This window comes from Somniosus microcephalus, chromosome 6 (assembly GCF_052327205.1).
Source record: "Somniosus microcephalus isolate GS21.2 chromosome 6, FLI_Smic_1.0, whole genome shotgun sequence".
NCBI lineage: Eukaryota > Metazoa > Chordata > Chondrichthyes > Squaliformes > Somniosidae > Somniosus > Somniosus microcephalus.
Genome location: NC_140992.1, coordinates 12,758,251 through 12,780,593, shown reverse-complemented (window position 1 = coordinate 12,780,593; position 22,343 = coordinate 12,758,251). Strand labels below are relative to the sequence as shown.

Genomic DNA, 22,343 nt, shown 5'->3' with positions numbered 1-22,343 from the left:
CTCTCCACAGATTCTGCCTGGCCTGCTGCGTATTTCCAGCATTATCGGTGTTTATTTCAGATTTCCAGCATCCACAGTATTAACCTTTTTTATAAATAAGTTTAGAACTGATGCCTCTGGCGGGGGAAAACCAAAGAACCATATGCAATGGTCAAATGTTAATAGATTTAGAACTGCATTTTCATAATGTACCATTGCATTATACAGTATTTTCAGTTAAAACAAATTGTCTATGATAATTTAAAAATCCATTCAGTATTTATTCAAAGTGGATGGCAGTCTGTTTTGTATTAAAAAGTGGGTTTGGAGGGGTAGCAGCAGAGTATCATCACGTTGATACGGGGTTGAAAGGGTTAAATTATGAGAACAGGTTACATAGTGTAGTCTTGTATTATCTTCAGTATAGAAGATTAAGGAGAGATCTACTTGCAATGTTTAAAACTATCAAAGGTGTTGATAGAATACATTTCATACAAATTGTCCACGATTTATTTTTTAATCCATTCATCATTTATTCAAGGTGATTGAAATTCTGTTTTGAATTACAAAGTACTGGAATGAAATTTAAAGATTCTTAGAAGCCATTTTACCCATCATATGCTGCTTTGTATTTTGTTCTTTCTTCAGGAGGATAATATAACATTTAGGAGCAAAGATACAGATTAAAAGGCCAAAGCTAGAGGACAAAATTGCAAATATTTCTACAGCTACCGTATATTTGCCTGGGGAGCTTATATAAGCTGGAATGAAAGTTATCCAAACAGCACAAAAGATAAGCATGCTAAAAGTTATGTGCTTAGCTTCATTAAAATTATCTGGAAGTTGACGAACCAGGAAAGCAACCACAAAGCACACACAAGACAGAAATCCAATGTAGCCGAGTACACAGTAAAAGGCTATTGCAGACCCGACATTGCATTCAAAAACTATTCTCTCTTTAAAGTAATCACCATTTTTAAAAGGATACGGTGGTGAGGTAATTAGCCAGATTGCGCATGTTAAGCATTGTATCAGTGTGAGGATCAAAACTGTTAGGCGTTGTTGTGTAGGCCCAAACCACTTGGTCATGCTGTTATTGGGACGGGTTGCATTAAATGCCATCACCACAACAAATGTTTTACCCAGAACGCAAGATAAGCAAAGAACAAAAGTAATTCCAAATGATGTGTGTCGTAATATACAAGACCAGACGGAAGGTTCTCCAATAAATGTAATTGAACACAGAAAACAAAGTGCCAATGCACACAGGAGAAGGAAACTTAACTCTGAGTTGTTAGCTCTAACAATCGGCGTGTCTTTGTAAAAATAAAAGGTAGCAAACACACTCATCGTGGTGCACGCTCCGAGCAATGCCACAGTGACCAGAACAATCCCCATTATCTCTCCAAAGGAAAGGAATTCAATTTCTTTTAGTATGCATTCAATTCGTTCTTTATCAGACCGGTAAGCCATTGGACATTTCATGCAATTCATTGAATCTGAAAGCAGAAAATAAGAAAAAAATGACACCAAATAACGCATCAATAGAAATATACCCGAAACTCAATCATTGCTAATCTTAAAATGAAGTCACATAACTTCCTACCAGTGGTATTACTGATTTCGCCATCAGCGCATTGGATGCAATCAAAACAACAAATGGGTTGTCCCTTTCGTGATGCTTTCCTTGTTCCACGCTGACAGCTTTCAGAGCAAACTGCTCTTGGAACCTTTTTATAGATCAGAGAAATCAAATTTCATTTACAAATAGATTCAGCTGAATGAATATTTCTACTTTTGGAATACGCGGTGAGATCTTACCGTATTCTGACCACCACTCCATACAATATCACTCCCCCTTATCAAAAGCTCTCGCCCTGGAGGAGCAGATCCATCATAATGCCCAACAGCTACAATATCAGCACCACCAAACGGGTTTGGTTGCCAGTTTACAATGTCATATGTTGCAACGGGATCTCCGTTATCGTCAAAATACACGTTTTCATTGATCTTCGTCGTGAAATTTACTGCATTTACATAATGTAGAAGCTTCACAAGGAGAAATAAGAATTAAAAAAGGAACAATTATTACTTTGGTGAAGAAATATGAACATTTAGTCAAAGAGAATATTCAATCTCTGTAACGTCTTCCAGCCCTACAACCCTACGGAATCTGTGCTGGCCAATTCTGTCTTCTTTCGCAACCCGGTTTCCTTCTGCCATGCCTGCCGATGCCTAGCCACTAAACTCTGGAATTCCCTCCCTAAATATGTGCGCATCTACACCTCTCCCCTCCTTTAAGACGTTCCTTAAAATCTGTCACTTCGACCAAGCTTTTGGCCATCTGTCCAATATCACCTTATGTGCCTCGGTCTCAACTGTCATTTGATAACGCGCCTGTGAAGTTACTTGGAACCTTTTACTACATTAAATGCGCTATATAAATCCAAGCTGTTGCTGTTGAACACTATACCACAATTTCATTTTTAGAGCTAATGTTTTAATGCTTTATTAAATACAATGAAATGTGAAGCACACTTTACCTGCCAAGGTTGAAAATTGGAAAGATTTCCACAGCTGTTATTGACAAAAGGCCCTTTGCCACTTTGACAGGATAACATATTGTGAAGGGAATGAGCAAAGGCATATGTCGCTTTATATACATTGTAAGTGACTCTATACTGAGACACATCTGTAAATTCATTATGTATTGTCTCTAGCTGCTCTCTTCCCGTGCATTCTTTATGCTGCAAATTAAGATTAATATCATCAGTTTTGTTTCCTGTATTTTTTAATGTGCAGTCGAACGTCCTTTCCCAAAACTCCTTTACTAAAGGGCTGCCTGGGTAAGCAGAAGGGCGGATACGCATCAGGAATTCTTTTAATCCCGGTATGTCCACTTTTCGAATTGCAACTTCAATTGCGCCGGTAAGAAACCGGTGGCTGTCTTCTGGCGGGAGAAATGAGGTGGAAACCCAGGCTTCACTTCCTATCCATTGTATACCAGTGACGTTTTGTCGAACGATTTCCTGCATTAGAAACTTCATGTCTGAATGTGAGAGAAAGGCCACAACTACTTTGGTGGTGGACATCTTTACAGTGTTTATAGTTTTAAGTAACTTGTCTCTCGGGTATGTTTTACGTAAAGACTCCGAGAAAGCGACACAGACACCCAACTGTTCTACAGCTTCTGTGAAAGCTTGCATTCCAAAGTTACCATAGTGATTGTCACTTTTAATCGTTCCGATCCAGGTCCATCCAAAATGTTTGATAAGCTGGGCTAAAGCTCTGGCCTGAAAGTAATCACTCGGTATTGTTCTGAAAAATTACGGATATTCCTTTCTGTTACTCAGACACGCACATGTGGCAAAATAGCTGATCTGTGAAAGATAATATAGGAAGCTATTTTACATCACAAATCAAACCGTTATGGAATATTAAAAAAGAAAGAAGGACTTGCATTTCTATAGCGGTTGGGGGATAAATATTGGTCAGGACACCTGTGAGAACTCCCCTGCTCTGGTCCACCTGAGAAGGAGAGCATGAAGACGGTTTAACTTCTCATTAGGTCGACTTTTCAATAATGGCCATTCCTGTGAGGCACTTGAGTTGAAATGCTATCCCAGTAATGGTACCCCAGCAAGAACTCATTATTAATATTCAGGACCGGAAGGGAGAACATCAGAGAGCTACTGGTCATAGAAAAAAAATCGTTTCAAAGATATTTCTCATTTCACAAAGAAGTTTTAACGTTGATTCTTAAGTTACAAGACAACTTTGGCAACTGATAAGAATATTTCAACTTTAATTAGTACTCCTTTTATTACTTTTACAATTTCATGATGTGAAAGGTACTCTTGCATCATATTTTAGGGACGCACAAACATTATCCCCGTGAATGAAATATTGAATAAACCAACAAAGTAGAAAAAAGCTATTATAATACCGAGCAGAACGAATGAGTTATAAATGTTTCGCATATTCTCGATATTATGGAAATATTTTCGATATTAGATCTCATTCAAGTCATTTTATATAACGGTAGCGTGCCACAGTCTAAAGTGAGTAACGGATAAGGGGCAATACTGTCGTGGAGCTAAATAGAAATGAGGAATTCCATTGATTTAGACAGCACTTTTCTATTCCCCTGTTCTCGGTGCGCTAATGATCCGACGCATATCACACAGTCCTTTAGGAATCCATTTGGCCAACCCTGCCTGTGCCGCCTCGTTGGAAGAATTAGCTAATTAGTCCCATTCCCCCTGCTCTTTCCCCTTAACCCTGCAAAATGTTCCCTTCCAAGTATTTCCCCAATTCTATTTCGAAAGTTTCTGTTGAATCTGATTCCACCACCCTTCCAGGCAGTGCATTCCAGATCATAGCAACCTGCTGTGTAAAAACGTTAAGCCAGAATTTGCGATGGTTAGGAAGGTGTACTCTCAGAGTACAGTGTCACAGCACATTTGAAATGGACCGCAAGTTCATGATTTCTGTTTGCGCATGTGTATGCGCTAAGTCTCGAACTTGCGATCTGTCAAGTTATGACTTGATAGATCATCTGGTCTGCTTTGGAAATCACGATTGCTGTCAGAGTTGGGCTAATTGCCCACCAACTGCCCAGCAATTAAGCAAGAAAATGTTATGGCTGATACAAATGACGCAGGAACTGTTTGCATCAGCGGAAGGGGATAACTCAAAAAATACAGTGCATCCTGCGCCATGTTCATTTAGCTCACATAAAAGTGAAAATGGTATTTTAATTTGTCTGCACATTTTCTTGAAATCCTGATGTTGAAGCTTGCTTCTCTCATTATGACAGCTTTTTTTTCTGTGGGCAATCTGAATTTTGTCGATTCTAACTCCCAAATAAAGAGCGAACTTCTAAACCTAAATATGTATTTGTATCTTACTTAGTGATATTAAAGCATTAAAAGTCATAGTACGGGGCTGTTGTCATAGTCCATGCCCATTCTGTGAGTGGATTCATTGGGTCAGGTGCCAACTGCACCCTGCTATCTCCAATGTCCCCGTATTCTTCCTTGTATTAGTTATCATGTCCAACTTAACCTTATAACTTTATTCCCCTGTGTACCAGTTATCATATCCCATCGAACAATACATGTAAAAGCTTCATGCTGGTTCCCACATATCTGCCAAGAGGAAACTTGACACTTCTACTGATTGGAGCAACAGGCCCACATAATCCCTGGTACGCTTCCACACATGCTGCACCACTCGGATCCATGGGCCTTAGGGTGACCTCGAGGGTTCAACTTCAAAGAGCAAGTTCATGAAGGAGGGTCTCTATTAGGTAAGTTTGAATTTTATTCGGATGCCAGCTGTTGGTATGCCACCGACCGCAAAATCTGCCCCAATGTTCTGCATATCACCTCTCGATCTTTTGACAATCACCTTAATTTGTGTCCTATGGTTACAGATCCTTCTGTGACTGGATACGGTTTCTCCTTATTTACTCTATCAAAACTGTTCATGATTCTGAACACTTCTATTAAAACTGTTTTTAAGTTCCTGTACTCCAAGAAGAATTACCCCAGCTTCTCCAGTCTCTCCACATAACCGAAGTCCCGCAACCCTGATGCCATTCTAGTAATTTTTTCTGCACCCTCTCCAAGGCCTTCCTACTCTTCCTAAAGTGTGGCGCCAGAATTTAGTACATAACTTACCATGGGAATCCTGAATGGACCAATTAAGGTAGCAATAGCTATAGACTGTGAGGATGCAGAATCAGCAACAATAGCAGAAACTGCAGAAGGTCTTTTGCAGGTGTCACTTAAAGAGGACCCTTCAGGTCTGTTTAAAAATTCAAAGGTGGCTTTCATCGATAAACTAGCCGTGCCACAAGAATCATAAATCCGGTACCCCAGGGTGATATCGGGAAGCAGTTTGGGGTCCTTGTTTATTTCCTCTATTGCAAATATCATCGCCAGTACGAAGCGAAAAAGTCTGAAACTAAAACTGTGGAAACACATTTGTAGGTTGTGAAAGAAAATATTGACATTTTTTGATTATCTTTATCGCATATATGAAAGTTGTTAAAATATTTTGACCAAGACAAAAAAATACTGAAGGGTGCTTCAAATAATATACGTAATGGAAAAGCATGAAGACAGTTTTTTACACAGCGAGTTGTTGTGATCTGGAATGTACTGGCTGAAAAGTGGTGGAAGCAGATTCAATAGTAACGTTGGAAAGAGAATTGCATAAATACCTGAAGGAAAAAAATGCAGGGCTGTGGGGAAAGAACAGGGAAGTGGGATTTATTAGATATCCCTATCAAAGAGCTGGCACTGGCATGATGGGCCACATGGCCTCCTTCTCTGCTGTATCATTCTATGATTCTATGAATAGAGTCAGGCTGATGGGAAGAAACATATGTTTGTGAACACGATAGCATGCTACTTTGGAAATATTGTACCAACACATTATTTATTCACAACAACAACAGAAAATGCTGGAAAAACTCAGCAGGCCAGGCAACATCCGTGGAGAGAAAATAGAGTCAACCTTTCTGGTGAAAACCCTTTGTCAAGACTAGAAAACCCAGTCTTGACCAAGGGTTTTCATCCGAAACATTGACTATTTTCTCTCCACGGATGTTGCCTGGCCTGCTGAGTTTTTCCAGCATTTTCTGTTGTTATTTCGGATTTCCAGCATCAGCAGTATTTTGCTATCATATTATTAATTCACAATATGATTCAATCAAAAGATTAAAAATAATCATATTTCAGCAATGGACACCTTATTTACAATGAATTGCCTATTTATCAGACTTTCTGATTTCACATTACTTCTAATACAATTATATTTGAACCATCACAAAGCAACAACCTGTCCATATGTGTGGGCATTGAATCATAGAAAGTTACAGCATGGAAGGAGGCCATTTCGGCCCATCGTTTCCACGCCAGCCAACAAGGGCCTATCCAGCCTAATCCCACTTCACAGCTCTTGGTCCATACCCCTGCAGGTTAGAGCATCCCAAGTGCACATCTGAGTGGGTAAGGTTCCTGCCTCTACCACCCTTTCAGGCAGTGAGTTCCAGACCACCACAACCCTCTGGGTGAAGAAATTTCCCCTCAAATCCCCCTCTAAATCTTCCACCAATTACTTTAAATCTGTGCCCCTTGGATTTGGACCCCTCTGCTATGGGAAATAGGTCCTTTCTATGCACTTTATCTAGGCCCCTCATCATTTTATACACCTCAATAAGGTCTCCCCTCAGCCTCCTCTGTTCCAAGGAAAACAGACCCAGCCTATCCAGTCTTTCCTCATAGCTAAGATTCTCTACTCCTGGCAACATCCTTGTAAATCTTGTCTGTCCCCTCTCTAGTGCTATCACATCCTTCCTGTAATGTGGTGACCAGAATTGCACGCAGTACTCTAGCTGAGGACTAACTAGTGTTTTATAAAGTTGAAGCAGCACCCCCTGCACTTGTATTCTGTGCCATGGCTAATAATAAGGCATGCATTCTGTATGCCTTCCTAACCACCTTTTCTACATGGTCTGCTACCTTCTGGGATCTGTGAACATGCACTCCAATGTCCCTTTGTTCCTCTGCACTACTCAGTGTGCTACCATTCAATGTGTACCGTGAAAGGCCCCATAAAAGATTAGCATGGAAAATTGAGGCTCATGGGATAAAGGGGAAAGTTTTGGCGTGGATAGGGAACTGGCTGTCAGATAGAAAACAGAGAGTTGGAATAAACGGCTCATTTTCTGAATGGCAGGCAGTAACAAGTGGGGTACCACAGGGATCTGTCCTGGGCCCCCAGCTGTTCACAATTTACATTAATGACCTGGATCAGGGAGTCGGATGCAGCATTTCCAAATTTGCAGACGACACTAAACTAGGAGGGGGGGTGGGCTCAGAGGAAGAGACCAGGAAGCTCCAGAGCGATTTGGACAGACTGGGCGATTGGGCGGATAAATGGCAGATGCACTATAATGTGGACAAGTGCGAAGTTATCCACCTTGGGTGCAGGAACGGGAGGGCAAATTATTATTTAAATGGCAATAGATTGGGAGAGGGGGAAGTACAGAGAGACCTGGGTGTTCTTGTACACCAGTCACTGAAGGCGAGCATGCAGGTGCAACAGGCGGTCAAGAAGGCAAACGGTATGCTGGCCTTCATAGCAAAAGGGTTAGAATACAGGAACAGGGATACCTTGCTGCAGCTGTACAGGGCACTGGTGAGACCACACCTCGAGTACTGTGTACAGTTTTGGTCGCCTCATCTGAGGAAGGATGTTCTTGCCATGGAGGGGGTGCAGCGGCGATTCACCAGGCTGATACCAGGAATGGCGGGAATGACCTATGAGGAGAGACTATGTAGTTTAGGGATGTACACACTGGAGTTTAGAAGATTGAGAGGGGACCTCATAGAAGTGTATAAAATTCTGACAGGTCTAGACAGACTGGATGCAGAAGGAATGTTTCCCTTGGCGGGTGAGAACAGAACTAGAGGACATAATTTAAGGATAAGGGCTAAACCATTTAGGACAGAGATGAGGGGGAATTTCTTCACTCAGAGAGTGGTGAACCTGTGGAACTCATTGCCACAGAGGGCAGTGTACGCCAGCTCATTAAATATATTTAAGAGGGAATTAGATATATTTCTACGGGCAAAAGGGGTTAAGGGTTACGGAGAGAAGGCGGGGACGGGATACTGAATTAAAGGATCAGCCATGATCTCATCGAATGGCGGAGCAGGCACGAAGGGCCGAATGGCCTACTCCTGCTCCTATCTTCTATGTATCTATGTATCTATGTAAGCGATTGCTGTTTAGAAATTAAACTTCTAGTCCTGAATGGATAGTACACCTGAAGGATGATTTATGAAGGAAGGAAAAGTGCAAGAAGAGCAATTCTCCTTAAAGTAGCAGCATTGCAAATGAGGATTCCGAGCGGTGATGTCGGCAGTGGCATATTAAACGTTGTCCATGTAGAGGAGATCTTCATAACCTACCTTACAATGTCGCTACACATACCGGCCACAGCAATTCATTCAATGAGCTGTTGTACATTTATATTTCTTTTTTTTTGTAAATTGTTTAGTTTTTCGACTACTTTGGGAAATTAATGAAAGATTATCTATATATTTATTGCCTTCAGATCACAGAAATAATACTGTTTATAATATGTTTTAAAATCATTGCAGTATGATGAGTTTAACATGCTGAAAATCTGTTTTGGAGTTCATTCTCAGTAATACTTTGTCTGGAGAATTGACAATATATAATATATATGTGCATGTTTTAGATTCGGAAAGGCGATTTTCATCCATATCTTCAACATTTAATTTAAACAACTATAGTTTAAAATGTTGATATCCAAATTACCTTACGGTTGCCAAGCGAATTAGGCACATATTACACTGAGTACAAATATCAGCCTGGAACTTTCTCCCTAGAGGTAGCATGATAGTGCGGTAATTCCGATGAACTCGGACTATTTAAATCTGCTGCGGCCAATTGTGTAAGAGACATCTTTCAGCTCATTGAAGATCATTGCTGCATAACGTTTATAAATGCTGCTGAAATAACAATACAATCAGGTACCTTGTTGCAAGACCTCCGTAGATTTAAATGAATCACGTTTATAATACATCGTTTTACTACAGTATTGAAATATATTTACAATTAATGGAATAAAACATGACCCAGTAATATCATTTGCTAATCGGTATGCACTGAGCTCAGTTATCTTGCAGCAACAACAGTAAAACTCATTATAAGCTTAGAAACAATTCAGGCAGTTGCAAACTTCACTAACATTGTGCATTTTACCGCTCTTGGTTTGCTTCTGAAGAAAAGATCCTGATGCAGAACTTTGGGGTGGACGCTGAAAATTCCGCCAATAACGATGTCCCCGTCCTTAGTTGTGCCGAGTAAGTCATCCGTCCCCCAGCTGGTGCACTTGGGTTCGTCCGTTAAATTCACGGGAACAAGAACAGATATTAATGACACAAATAACAAATGGCCAAAAATTGTGAACATTGAAAGCAATTGACTTTAATCAAAGCTTTGCCAACCGTTTTTATAGGCGGTTTCATATGATTGGCAGCTGCGCAAATTTGCCATAAATAGAACCGATTGCCAAGGCACCTTCAACCAATTAGTGGCAACTCCCAAATCTCATTTAATCCGTCTTTCAATAAAAATTAATTAATCTGAATGGAACAACTTTATAATGACACAATCAACAGTACATATATTGTCAAATGAATATTACCTCATCCGTCTTCAGTGATAATGAGCCGTATTTTCCGATCGTAGGCTTCCTGTCTGCGGACGCCTCCAATCTGGAAATAATCTATGAACTTAGCTGAGGGCTACCGAGGTCCGGACACTTCATAGAAACATAGAAGATAGGTGCAGAAGTAGGCCATTCGGCCCCTCGAGTCTGTTCCACCATTTATTAAGATTATGGCTGATCATCCAAATTCAGTACCCTGTCCCTGCTTTCTCCCCATATCCCTTAATCCCTTTAGCCTTAAGAAATATATCTAACTCCTTCTTGAATATATTTAATAAGTTGTCCTCAACTGCCTTCTGTGGTAGAGAATTCCACAGGTTCACCACTTGCTGGGTGAAGAAATTCCTCCTCATCTCAGTCCTAAATGGCTTACCCCTTATCCTTGGACTGTGACACATAGTTCCAGACTCCCCGCCATCGGGAACATCCTTCCTGCATCTAGTCTGTCTAGTCCTGTTAGAATTTTATAAGTTTCAATGAGATCCCCTCTCATTCTTCTAAACTCTAGCGAATATAAGCCTAATCGACTCAATCTCTTTCCATATGTCATTCCTGCCATCCCAGGTGTCAGTCTGGTGAATCATCGCTGCACTCCCTCCATGGCAAGAACATCCTTCCTCAGATAAGGCGACCAAAACTGCACACAATACTCAAGGTGTGGTCTCACCAAGGCCCTGTACAACTGTAGCAAGACATCCTTGCTCCTGTACTCGAATACTCTTGCTATGAAGGCCAACATACCATTTGCCTTCTTAACCATCTGCTGCACATGCATGCTTACCTTCAGTGACTGATGCACAAGGACACCCAGGTCTCGTTGCACTTCCCCTTTTTCCAATCTATTGGCATTCAAATAATAATCTGTCTTCCTGTTTTTGCCACCAAAGTGGATAACCTCGCATTTATCCACATTATACTGCATCTGCCATGCATCTGCCCAATCACCCAACCTGTCCAAATCATATTGGACTTTCTCTGCATCCTCCTCACAGCACACACGCCCACCCAGCTTTGTGTCATCTGCAAACTTGGAGATATTACATCTAGTTTCCTCGTCTAGATCATTAATATATATTGTGAATAGCTGGATAGCTGGGGTCCTAGCACCAATCCCTGCGGTACCCCACTAGTCACTCCATGCCACTCAGAAAAACACCCGCTTATTCCAACTCTTTGCTTCCTGTCTGCCAACGAGTTCTCTACCCAAGTCAGTACCTTACCGCCAATTCCATGTGCTTTAACTTTGCACGCAAATCTTTTGTGCGGGACCTTATCGACAGCCTTCTGAAAGTCCAAATACACCACATCCACTGGTTCTCCCTTATCTATTCCACCAGTTATATCCTCAAAAAATTCCAGTAGATTAGTCAAGCATGATTTACGTTTTGTAAATCCATGTTGACTTTGTCCGATCCTGCCACTGTTTTCCAAGTGCTCTGCTATTACATCTTTTATAATGGACTCTAGCATTTTCCCCACTACCAATGTCAGGCTTACTGGTCTATAATTCCCCATATTCTCTCTACCACCTTTTTATTAAATAGTGGGGTTACATTAGCTACCCTCCAATCTTTGGGAACTATCCCAGAGTCTATAGAATTTTTGATACCGATCCTGGGCCTCTCCAACTCGAAATGCACAGGGCCCAGGTATCCCAGAAGCGCACGCGGTTCACAAACATCTCTGGGATCACGTGGGCCATGAGGAACCAATAGGAGAAGGGAATCTCCCTTCATACACGTGGCAGATTAAGCTGTCAAATATATGAATGGAGATCACCCCCAAAACACTGTAAAACATTAAATACATTTTTAAAAAGCATAATTTTTTTTAAATTAGTTGAAATTACAATAAATTAAATATTTAAAACAAAAATTTAATTTTTTGAAAAAATAATTAAAGTTTTTTGCGGAGCTAAAAATAAATTTACCATGCAGAGGCAGCGTTGTTGGTACCTCTCCAGTGCTTTTAGGTGCCTGCTGTGCAAGGTCCATGTCTCTGAAGCATACAGGAGGGCGGGTATCACTACTGCTCTGTAGACCTTGAGTTTGGTGCTGGATTTGAGGTCCTGACCTTCAAACACTATCTTCATCGGGTGACCGAAGGCTGCACTGGCACACTGAAGGCAGTGTTGGACTTTGTCATCGACGCCTGCCCTTGTTGACAGTAGGCTCCCGAGATATGGAAAGAGGTCCACGTTGTCCAAGGCCTCGTCATGGATTTTGATAATCGGGGAGCAGTACCATGTGGTGGCGGCAGGTTGGTAGAGAACCATTTAATTACGGATGTTTAGTGCAAGGCCCATGCTCTCATATGCATTGGTGAAGCAGTTGACCATGGTTTGGAGTGCGACCTCAGAGTGTGCACAGACGCAAGCATCGTCTGCATACTGTAATTCGATGAAAGAGGATGGTATGTGTGGTGTATGTGCCTTTAAGAGCCCCTATGTACTGTAATGCCGGTAATGGCCACTCGGGCTATATAAGCCTGTATAGTGTCTTGTATCTTTTAGTTAACCTCCAGACTTTGTTCAGTAAACACCTGTTAAACCAACTCCTGCATTCCGTGTCTCCATTAGCACACGGATACAATAGTGGTGACAAATTGGAAACGGACTTACCTGCAATTCGGCAGCATCTCAAAGAGATCGATTCCTCAGGTCGAAGAAAAAAAAAAAGGAGAAACTTTGGTTTCACCAGCTAGCCGGGCTGGTGGCAGGTACTGCAATAATCCTTCCTGGGCAGCAGGCTGGGGCTCGATCGGCTGGCTCTGCAGCGAGGCCGAGCAGCGAAGGCGGAGGCAAATAGAGACGGCGGGTGGAGCACTCGGGAGATGGCCAGCTCTGCAGGGCAGGTCAGCGTTCGGACCAAGCAGAGGGAGGGAAAAGTCCCAGAGTGTCCGGCGGGAACGAGTCTCCAACTATTAAAAAAAATATATCTGTATAAATAAAAATCATGGAGAACAGTGTTGTCAGCAATGACAGCGGCGGGAAAGCGCGGGAGGCGACATTTTTTTCTGCAAGGAAGAAAGAAAAGCGTGGGAGGTGCCATTTTTTTTTCAGGATGCCTAAGACTGGCAACATTATTGCTTTCGATAGTGATGTAGAGGATTGGGCCATGTATGTGGAAAGAGTGGAAGTATATTGCACAGCGAATGAAATAAAGGATGATAAAAAGGCATCGGTACTTCTAAATCTAATGGGCGCAAGGACATACAGGCTGTTACAAAACTTAATCACTCCAGCCAAACCAATGGACAAGAATTTTAAGGAGGTTGTTGCTACCCTACACTGCCAATTCGGGGCAGGACTGGCAGATTCTCTATGAGACAAATTCGTCTGCAGTCACCTAAGTGAAGGAACACAAAAAAGGCTACTTTCTGAGAAAGATTTGACACTGGACAAGGCTTTCAGTGTAGCTGTATCATACGAAGCAGCAGCAAGAGGAGCTGCAGAGATACAGCAAAAGCCACAGGACTTCGGCACCCATGAAATGACATGGGGTTTCGAGAGATGTTATCGCTGCGGCAGATCCACCCATGACCAGAGGGACTGCTGGTTCAAGGACAAAGCATGCAGGCAATGCAGAAAGATGGGACACATTACACGTGTATGCCGATCTGGAAACAAAGAATCCACTGACAGAAAAAAAATCAATAAGGAAAAGTACAGAAAGGTACAAATGATGACGGACAGTAGCTCCGAAGACCAGAAGAGCGATAGCGACTCCGGAAACAAGAGACTAAGCTCTCTCAAATTACATAATGTAATTGCCAAGGAAGATTAACAGACCATTTGGGTTACCCTCATGATAGCGGGGTCCCCAGTTAAAATGGAGCTAGATACAGGATCAGCTCAGACCGTCATAAGTAGACGGGATTACGAGCGGCTATTTCCGCATATACCTTTGAAAGACACATCCATTATCTTGAAAACATATATGGGGCAGAAAGTATACCCCAAAGGGAAAATAAAGGTGCCTGTTGTATACAACGGCAAGGAAATACAGAAGTTGTATTTATACGTTCTGCAAGATGGTGGTCCACCGCTGTTGGGACGTGAATGGATCAGGAAGATACGTTTGGACTGGCATTCCATTCATGCACTGACGGTGACCAGTAAGAAAAAAAATGACGATGACATCATACCTGAACGATTAAAAGACATCTTGGCCAACGCCAAAGAAGTGTTCCAACAGGAACTAAGAACCTTGAAAGGCATCACCGCCTCAATAAAGGTGGAAGATGTGGCAATTCCCAAGTTTTTTAAGGCAAGGCCAGTGCCATACGCAATTCGTCCAGCAGTCGAGGCAGAGCTGGAGAATTTGGAAAAGACAGGCGTGTTATCCAAGATAGATTGGAGCGAGTGGGCAACACCCATCGTCCCGGTCATGAAGAAAACGTTGAATAATGATAAATCTGAAGAACAGAGAAAAATTCGCATCTGTGGGGACTTCAAGGTGACTGTAAACCCAGTCCTTCACACGGTACAGTATCCTCTTCCGAGGATAGAAGATATTTTCGCCTCACTATCCAGAGGGAAACGTTTCACAAAAATTGACTTGGCACAGGCATATCTACAGATGGAAGTTGAGGAGGCCTCTAAAAAGTATCTCACAATAAACACACACAAAGGCCTGTACCAGTACAATCGACTGGTTTTCAGAGTAGCATCAGCTCCAGCTATCTGGCAAAGAGCTATGGAACAAGTCCTGCAAGGGATTCCTGGGACTCAATGCTACATAGATGACATCCTTATAACAGGAGAAAATGACAACGAACACCTTGCCAATTTGGAGAAGGTGCTCACTAGGCTGAGAGAACGGGGCCTACGATCAAACCGCCCCAAGTTCAAATTTTTCCAGAAACAAATATCATATTGTGGCCACATAATTAATGAAGAAGGGTTGCATAAGTCCCCTGAGAAAATTGAAGTGCTCATAAAAGCACCAGCACCTGAAAATGTCTCACAATTAAGGTCGTTCCTGGGATTGATAAATTACTATCATAAATTTTTACCGAACTTGTCAACTGTTCTGCACCCTCTTAACGAACTGCTACAAATGGGAGTAATTTGGGAATGGAGCGAGGACTGTAAACATGCCTTCCATAAATGTAAAGGCTTGATCACGTCCAAAGAAGTTTTGGCTCATTACAACCCATCACTGCCAATCAGACTGGTGTGTGATGCATCCCCTTATGGCGTAGGAGCGGTATTATCACATAGATTCGCTGATGGCTCAGAACGGCTGATAGCTTTTGCGTCACACTCATTGAACTCAGCTGAGCGTAATTATGTCCAGATCGACAGGGAAGCACTCAGCCTGGGATGGGGAGTGAAGAAATTCAACCATTACCTACATGGACAAAAATTTACCTTGTTGACTGACCATCAACCCCTCATCTCCATATTCAACCCTAAAAAGGGCGTTCCCATTATGACAGCACAAATGCTACAGAGGTGGTCCCTTTTCCTAGGGGCACACCGATATGACATAGAATACAAAGGATCAAAACAGCATGGAAATGCTGATGGTTTATCGCGTCTACCGTTGCCAATGGTAGAAGAGGCACCTACAATGGACCCAGTGGAAATGTTCCACTCTACCATAGTAGAATGTCTACCAGTAACAAATTCTGCCATTGAAAAGGAAATGAGAAATGACCCGACTCTCTCACGAGTCTACGATTTAACGGTGAAGGGATGGCCAGCACATGGCGAACCACTGTTGCCAGCATTCTCGCAAAGAAGGGAACAGCTGTCAGTGTGCCGAGGAACCTTGATGTGTGGATCCAGAGTGGTGATTCCACCCAAACTCCAGGATAAAGTGCTAAAGGAGCTTCACGAGGGGCATCTGGGTGGAGTGAAAATGAAGAACCTAGCCAGAGCGTTTGTGTGGTGGCCAGGTATCGATGGAGACATCGAAGAAATGACCAAGGGCTATCTAGGATGCCAGAAGGTCCAAAACGCCCCACCACAAGCCCCTCTACATCCATGGGAGTGGCCCTCATCTCCATGGCAAAGGGTACACATTGACTTTGCTGGTCCATTTATGGATTCAATGTTCTTAATCGCGGTTGATGCACACTCCAAGTGGCTGGAGGTAATAACGATGTCCTCCACCACCACGGAAAAAACCATCACAGTATTAAGGACCATATTTGCCAGGAATGGGCTGCCTGAACAGATCTGTTCTGATAATGGACCACAATTTGTGTCCGAAGAATTCAGGAAGTTCTTAAAAAACAATGGGGTTAAGCACTACACGTCCGCCCCATACCAACCCGCCACCAATGGATTGGCTGAAAGGTTTGTCCAGACCTTCAAGAAGGCCATAAAGGCCATGGGTAATGAAGACATAAATCTACAGCATAAGGTAGATAACTTCTTGTTTGCATACAGGAATTCAACACATATGGTTACAAACCAGACTCCCGCCATGATGTTTTTCAATAGAAGACTAAGATGCCGGATGGATGTGATCAAGCCAAACATCAGAAGGGACGTAGAGAACCGGCAATTTCAAGGCATGAATGAAAGGCCAACTAGAACCTTTCAGATAGGTCAACAAGTTTTGGCCCGGGACTACCATACCGAGAAATGGCAGCCTGGAACTATTTGCACATGACTAGGACCGCTGATGTATACCGTGGACATTGGAGAAAGCATAATAAGGTGCCATGCTGACCAGATCATAGAGTTATCCGAAAAGGGACAACCTACACCACAACTCTATACACCTGATGATGAAGCAAAGATACCCATAGTATCTACCTCCGATCCGGTGATGCTAGAACCAGATGAACCCAACACTGGCATTCCAGCCAAATCGACCTTGCCAAAAGAACCTACTACACCACCAAAAACTACTACACCACCGAGGCGTTATCCGGACCAAGTCAGGAAGCCTCCAGAGAGACTGACTTATAATTGATTAACTGCAGCAATATGTAGATTATTGTTCTTGTAAACATGTTAATAACAATTACTTAAAATGTTATGTACTGGTTGTCTAAAAGGGGAAGAATTGTGGTGTATGTGCCTTTAAGAGCCCCTGTGTTCTCTAATGCCGGTAATGGCCACTCGGGCTATATAAGCCTGTATAGTGTCTTGTATCTTTTAGTTCACCTCCAGACTTTGTTCAGTAAACACCTGTTAAACCAACTCCTGCATTCCGTGTCTCCATTAACACACGGATACAACAGTATGACCTTGGATCTGGACTGGAGGTGATGGAGGTTGAACAGTTTCCCGTTTGTTCTGTAGATTCACTCTGCTCCATCAATTAAGGGATATAGCAGCAAGGCGGCTAAATTGAGTTAAGATACATATCATCCAGAATCTAATTGAATGGCCAAAGAGGCTTGAGAAACTGAATAGCCTACTCCTGTTCCTATGTTTTAATTTAGAAGGTGGAATCTGCTCTGAGTGTACTTCGGCAGGGAGGCATGCAACGTTTTGCTGTAACCTTGAGTATGACCCACAGATGTAGTCAACTCTGGGACAGCCCTGTTAGTTACCGATAAAATCAACTACCTATTGTTGTTGGTCACTAATAAATTTTATTCAAATACATCAGTCCTCAGCACGTAACTTGCAGCTCGCTGCGATCTTCTTTGCCAGTTGACCGGGATTTTGTGGTCAGCTGTGTTTGACCACAAACTTTTTGTGGGCAGTTGAACTACAGCTTGCGGTAATTCGAAATCCAAAACAGTGTGGTGACCTGTAAAAGGGATTTGGGACCTGTCTGATCAAGGGAAGCAATAGTGTTTCTCCTTAACCAATCAGAATGAAGAATCCTTACTGAGACACGCTGGCCACAAAATCTGGCATTCTCGCACCAACCGTTGTATCTGGTTATGCTGAAAAAATGGAGGCAGCCTCGCTTCCGGTGTGGAACACGGCAGCCAACAGTTTGAGCAGCTAGGGAGTGCTGCCATTGTCTGCACTCGCCACCTACATTTAAATACGCAGATGGCGACGTCAATCGGTGTGTAACGCCTGAATTGAGGCAAGCCTTTGATTTTGGACATCGCTGCTCTGGATATCACCTTCCCCAAACCACACACGAGAACGTGCGTGCAGCAGTACCGCAGAAACATGGCCAGCGCTTTCAGGTAAGTTTAGATTTTAGCTGTTGGATTTTTTTTTATTACTTTTTTGGAGTAGTGGCTTGGTGCATTACATTTTTAAAATGTTACATTTGAACTGCGAGAGCAGGGTGTTCTTCTGGACGCTCTCAGGGCGTTGGATGTTAAAGGAAGGCCTCTGAGAACAACACTTACTCACACCTGGGGGCACCAGTTACTGTCCCTCTTAGGTTGCAACTTCACCTGGATATGAAGCAGAGGCAACAAAGCAGTCAATCTGCTCACAAAGAGAAGAGAAAAAAGCAGAAGAGAAGAAAACAGATGAGGAGGAAGCAGCAGAGGAGGAAACAGAATAGGACGAAGCAGAAGATGGCCAAGTAGAAAAGGAAAAAGCAGAAGCAGAGGAAGCAGAAGGAAAGAGGCATCGCCTTTCTGGCCGGGATAGCCAGGAGTAAATAATCCGCCAGCAGTACCGTGAACACAACCTCAATTCCCCTTTGAACATTTGTCCTATACCTTACCTATCATCTGTCACTGACCACCACAGCGTGCTCTTGGCCACAATGCTAAAATAAAAGCCACAACAAAGCAAACTTTCCAATCCAGCTTTAACCATATATGTATCGAATATTACATCAAAATCAACTAATCACACTTGTGCATTCCCCTAGTGAGTGTATTGCATCTGTGCTTGCTTATCCTAATATGTTAAGCAGTGCTACCCCAGTGGTTACCCCAGGGCTTTGGAAATCTGCTGACTTTCAGTGGAGCACACTCCAGATGGCCTTGCAGAAAGACGTTGAGGGGATGGTGGCTGGGAGTGTGCAATCAACCGACAGTGCTGCTTCTTCATCATCTTCTATTCTTCTCCATCTTCTTCTTTTCCTTCTTCTCCTTTCCTTCTCTGTCTTCTTCTTACTCACCTTCTTCACAAAGCGCCACGTAATAGGCATGACAGCAAAGTTGGACCCCATGGAATAAAAGAGACAGTGGCAGCATGGATATGGAATCGGCTAAGTGACAGGAAACAGAGAGTTGAGTTGAACGGTTGGGTTTTTCCGACGAGAGGAAAGTATACAATGGCTTTCCCCAGGGGTCGGTTCTAAGACCACTGCATTTGTTTATATATATCAATGACTTGGATGTGGATGTACAGGCCATAATTTCAAAACCTGTAGATGACATATAATTTGGAAGTACAGTGAACAGTGAGGAGAAGAGTGATAGTCTTCAGAAAGACATACAGAGGCTGGTGAAATTGTGTGAAGCGATACATGTTGGTAAAAAGAATGAGGAGAGGACATATAAACTAAATGGTATAATCGTGAAGTGGCTGCACTAACAGAGAGATGTGCGGGTATGTGTGCACAAATCCTTGAAGATGGAAGGGCAGGATGAGAAAAGAGTTAAAAAGCCTTATGGGATCCTGGGCTTCATAAATAGAGGTAAAGATCACAGAAGTGTGGAAGTTACGAGGAAACTGTACAAAACATGGTTCGGTCCCAACTGGAGTACTGTGTCCAATTCTGGGCACCACACTTTAGGAATGATGTGAAGGACTTGGAGAGGGTTCAGAAAAGATTTACGAGAATTATTCCAGGGATGTGAGACTTCAGTTATGTGGATAGACTGGAGAAGCTGGGATTGTGCGCCTTGAAGCAGGGAAGTTTGAGAGGAGATTTAATAGAGGTGTTCAAAATTATGAGGGTTCTGGACAGAGTAGATAGAGGTAGACTGTTCCCATTGGCAGAATGGTCAAGAACCAGAGGACACAGATTTAAGGTGATTGGCAAAAGAACCAAAGGTGACATAAGAAAAAACTATTTTATGCAGCGAGTGGTTAACTTCTGACATGCATTACCTGAAAGTGTGGTGGAGGCAGAATCTAGCACGGCTTTCAAACGGGAGTTGGATAAATGTCTGAAGGAAAGAAATGTGCAGAGCTACAGGGAAAGGGCATGGGAGTGGAACTAGCTGAAGTGCTCTAGCCGAGAGCTGGCATGGGCTCAACTGGCCGAATGGACTTCTCTTGTGCTGTAATCATTTTCTGATGCTATGATTCATCTTCATCTTCTTCACTTTCCTCTCCCTCTTCTTGGTCAACCATTGCTTGGGCAGGCTGGTTTACGTGTGTGTCTGAAATGAGGAAGGCACAAGAGTAGATTTGTGGTCAGGGGAGGTTGGGAAAGCAAGAACTACATGCTTACACCATGTGTAGCTTGGAAATCACAAGAGATTGTGGGATGAGAGAGAAGTGGGATATGAGAAGGAGGATAATGTATGAGGATACCAGCACCTTGCATTCTTTCAGCCCCACCACTGGCTTAGCCATGCCCCTGTCAAGAATGGCCAGCACCGTCTCCTCCAAGGGGGTGATGTGAAGCTAGGAATGTGAGGAGCACCTCGTGTTTGGTAGAGATTGTTGTTGGTGAGTGATGAGGGGGGTCGTGCATTGAGCAGTGTATGAGACTAGTGGTGCAGTTGGTAGGAGATGGCTTTTGTAGGTGCATTCACTGATCTTGACTACTCATCTTAGGTCATTATACATGTTTGGGTACTGGTGACAGATCCTGGGGGAGTCACTGCTGGCAATGGCTGCCACAGCGATCTTGTCCCACATCCTTCTGTCTGGAGTCCTCCTGACCCCTGTGGTTGGAGGACTACTCTTACAGTGTTGACCCTTGCACAAAGCTTGAGTTCATTGTCCAAGACCCTGCGTGCCATTTCCCCAGACTGTTGAGGCATTTGTGTTAGCGCTGAACCACTCTGAGCATATTTGATGTGCAGAAGGCAGTTCAGCTTTCAGTGCTGCAGACTGCCTAGTTCTGAATGATTTTTATTTTTTATTCAGAAGGCAGTTAAGCTTCAAGAGCTAGAGACTGCTTTGAAAACTAACAGCCTAGCTTTAAGGAAAGGCAGCTTCGCTCCAGCAATGCTAACTTGGGACTCCTGCTGAGCACGTAGCATCAGTTCAGAACTGATACCTCTGGCGGGGGTAAACAAAAGAATCATATGCAATGGTCAAATGTTAATAGATTTTGAACTGCATTCTCCTAATGTACCATTGCATTATATTAATTCAGTGGGCTTTGCGCCCAGTTACCGCCCAAAGAGGGCTTCTGCGCAAGTGTAAGAGGGTGCGCTGATATTCAGCGCTGCGGTAATGGCGGCGGTAGCCAGTAGCGCTGCGCCGACACCGATGACGTCATCGGTGTGCGCAGTGCCCCGGTTCCGCCCCGCTTCCGGCCCAAACCCCATATTTAGTTGCGGCCGCCTCTTCTGCAGCGGCCGCAAACAGCGATTGAAAAACGGGGCCTTACTGCTGCGCTACTGGGGCGCTTTAAGGTGGAGGTGCGGCCGGCCGCTTTTTCGGCGGCCGCCTGCCCGCACCTCCTTCCCCGGCCTCCTCCACTCCCCCCCCCGCGGCATTGCCGGCTGCTTTCCGTGAGCCCGGCACTTCTGCTTGGTGCCGGGCTCATTTGCCGGCACAATCCAGCGGCGATCTCGCTGTTGCAGGCACCTCCACCTTAAGAGAAGGAGGAGGCCTGCAGTACCGCAGCCTGCCGCACCGCATCGGGTGGCGCAGCGGCACTTAGAGCGCAGAAATTCAGCTTCAGCGCCCCAAGCGGGGGCGGGCACACGCTGGAATAGCGGCCGCTTCCGACTTGGGGCGCAAAAGCCGGATATCTGACGGGCGCACCTGGCTCCGCGCGCAGCGCTAACTTTTGGGCGTTAGCCTGCTGGCAGGCATTAACTGAATTTCTAGGCCAAATATGATTATTTAAAAAATCCATTCAGTAGTTATTCAAGGTGGATGGCAGTCTGTTTTGTATTACAAAGTGGGTTTGGAGGGGTAGCAGCAGAGAATCATCACGTTGATACGGGGTTGAAAGGGTTAAATTATGAGAACAGGTTGCATAGTGTAGTCTTGTATTATCTTCAGTATAGAAGATTAAGGAGAGATCTACTTGCAATGTTTAAAACTATTAAAGGTATTGAT

At 43.4% G+C, this 22,343-nt stretch overlaps 1 pseudogene; it reads right to left on the bottom strand.

The window, feature by feature from the left end:
- Positions 1 to 564: 564 nt before the first annotated feature.
- On the bottom strand, positions 565 to 5,921 carry LOC147115469 (extracellular calcium-sensing receptor-like; annotated as a pseudogene).
- Positions 5,922 to 22,343: the final 16,422 nt, after the last annotated feature.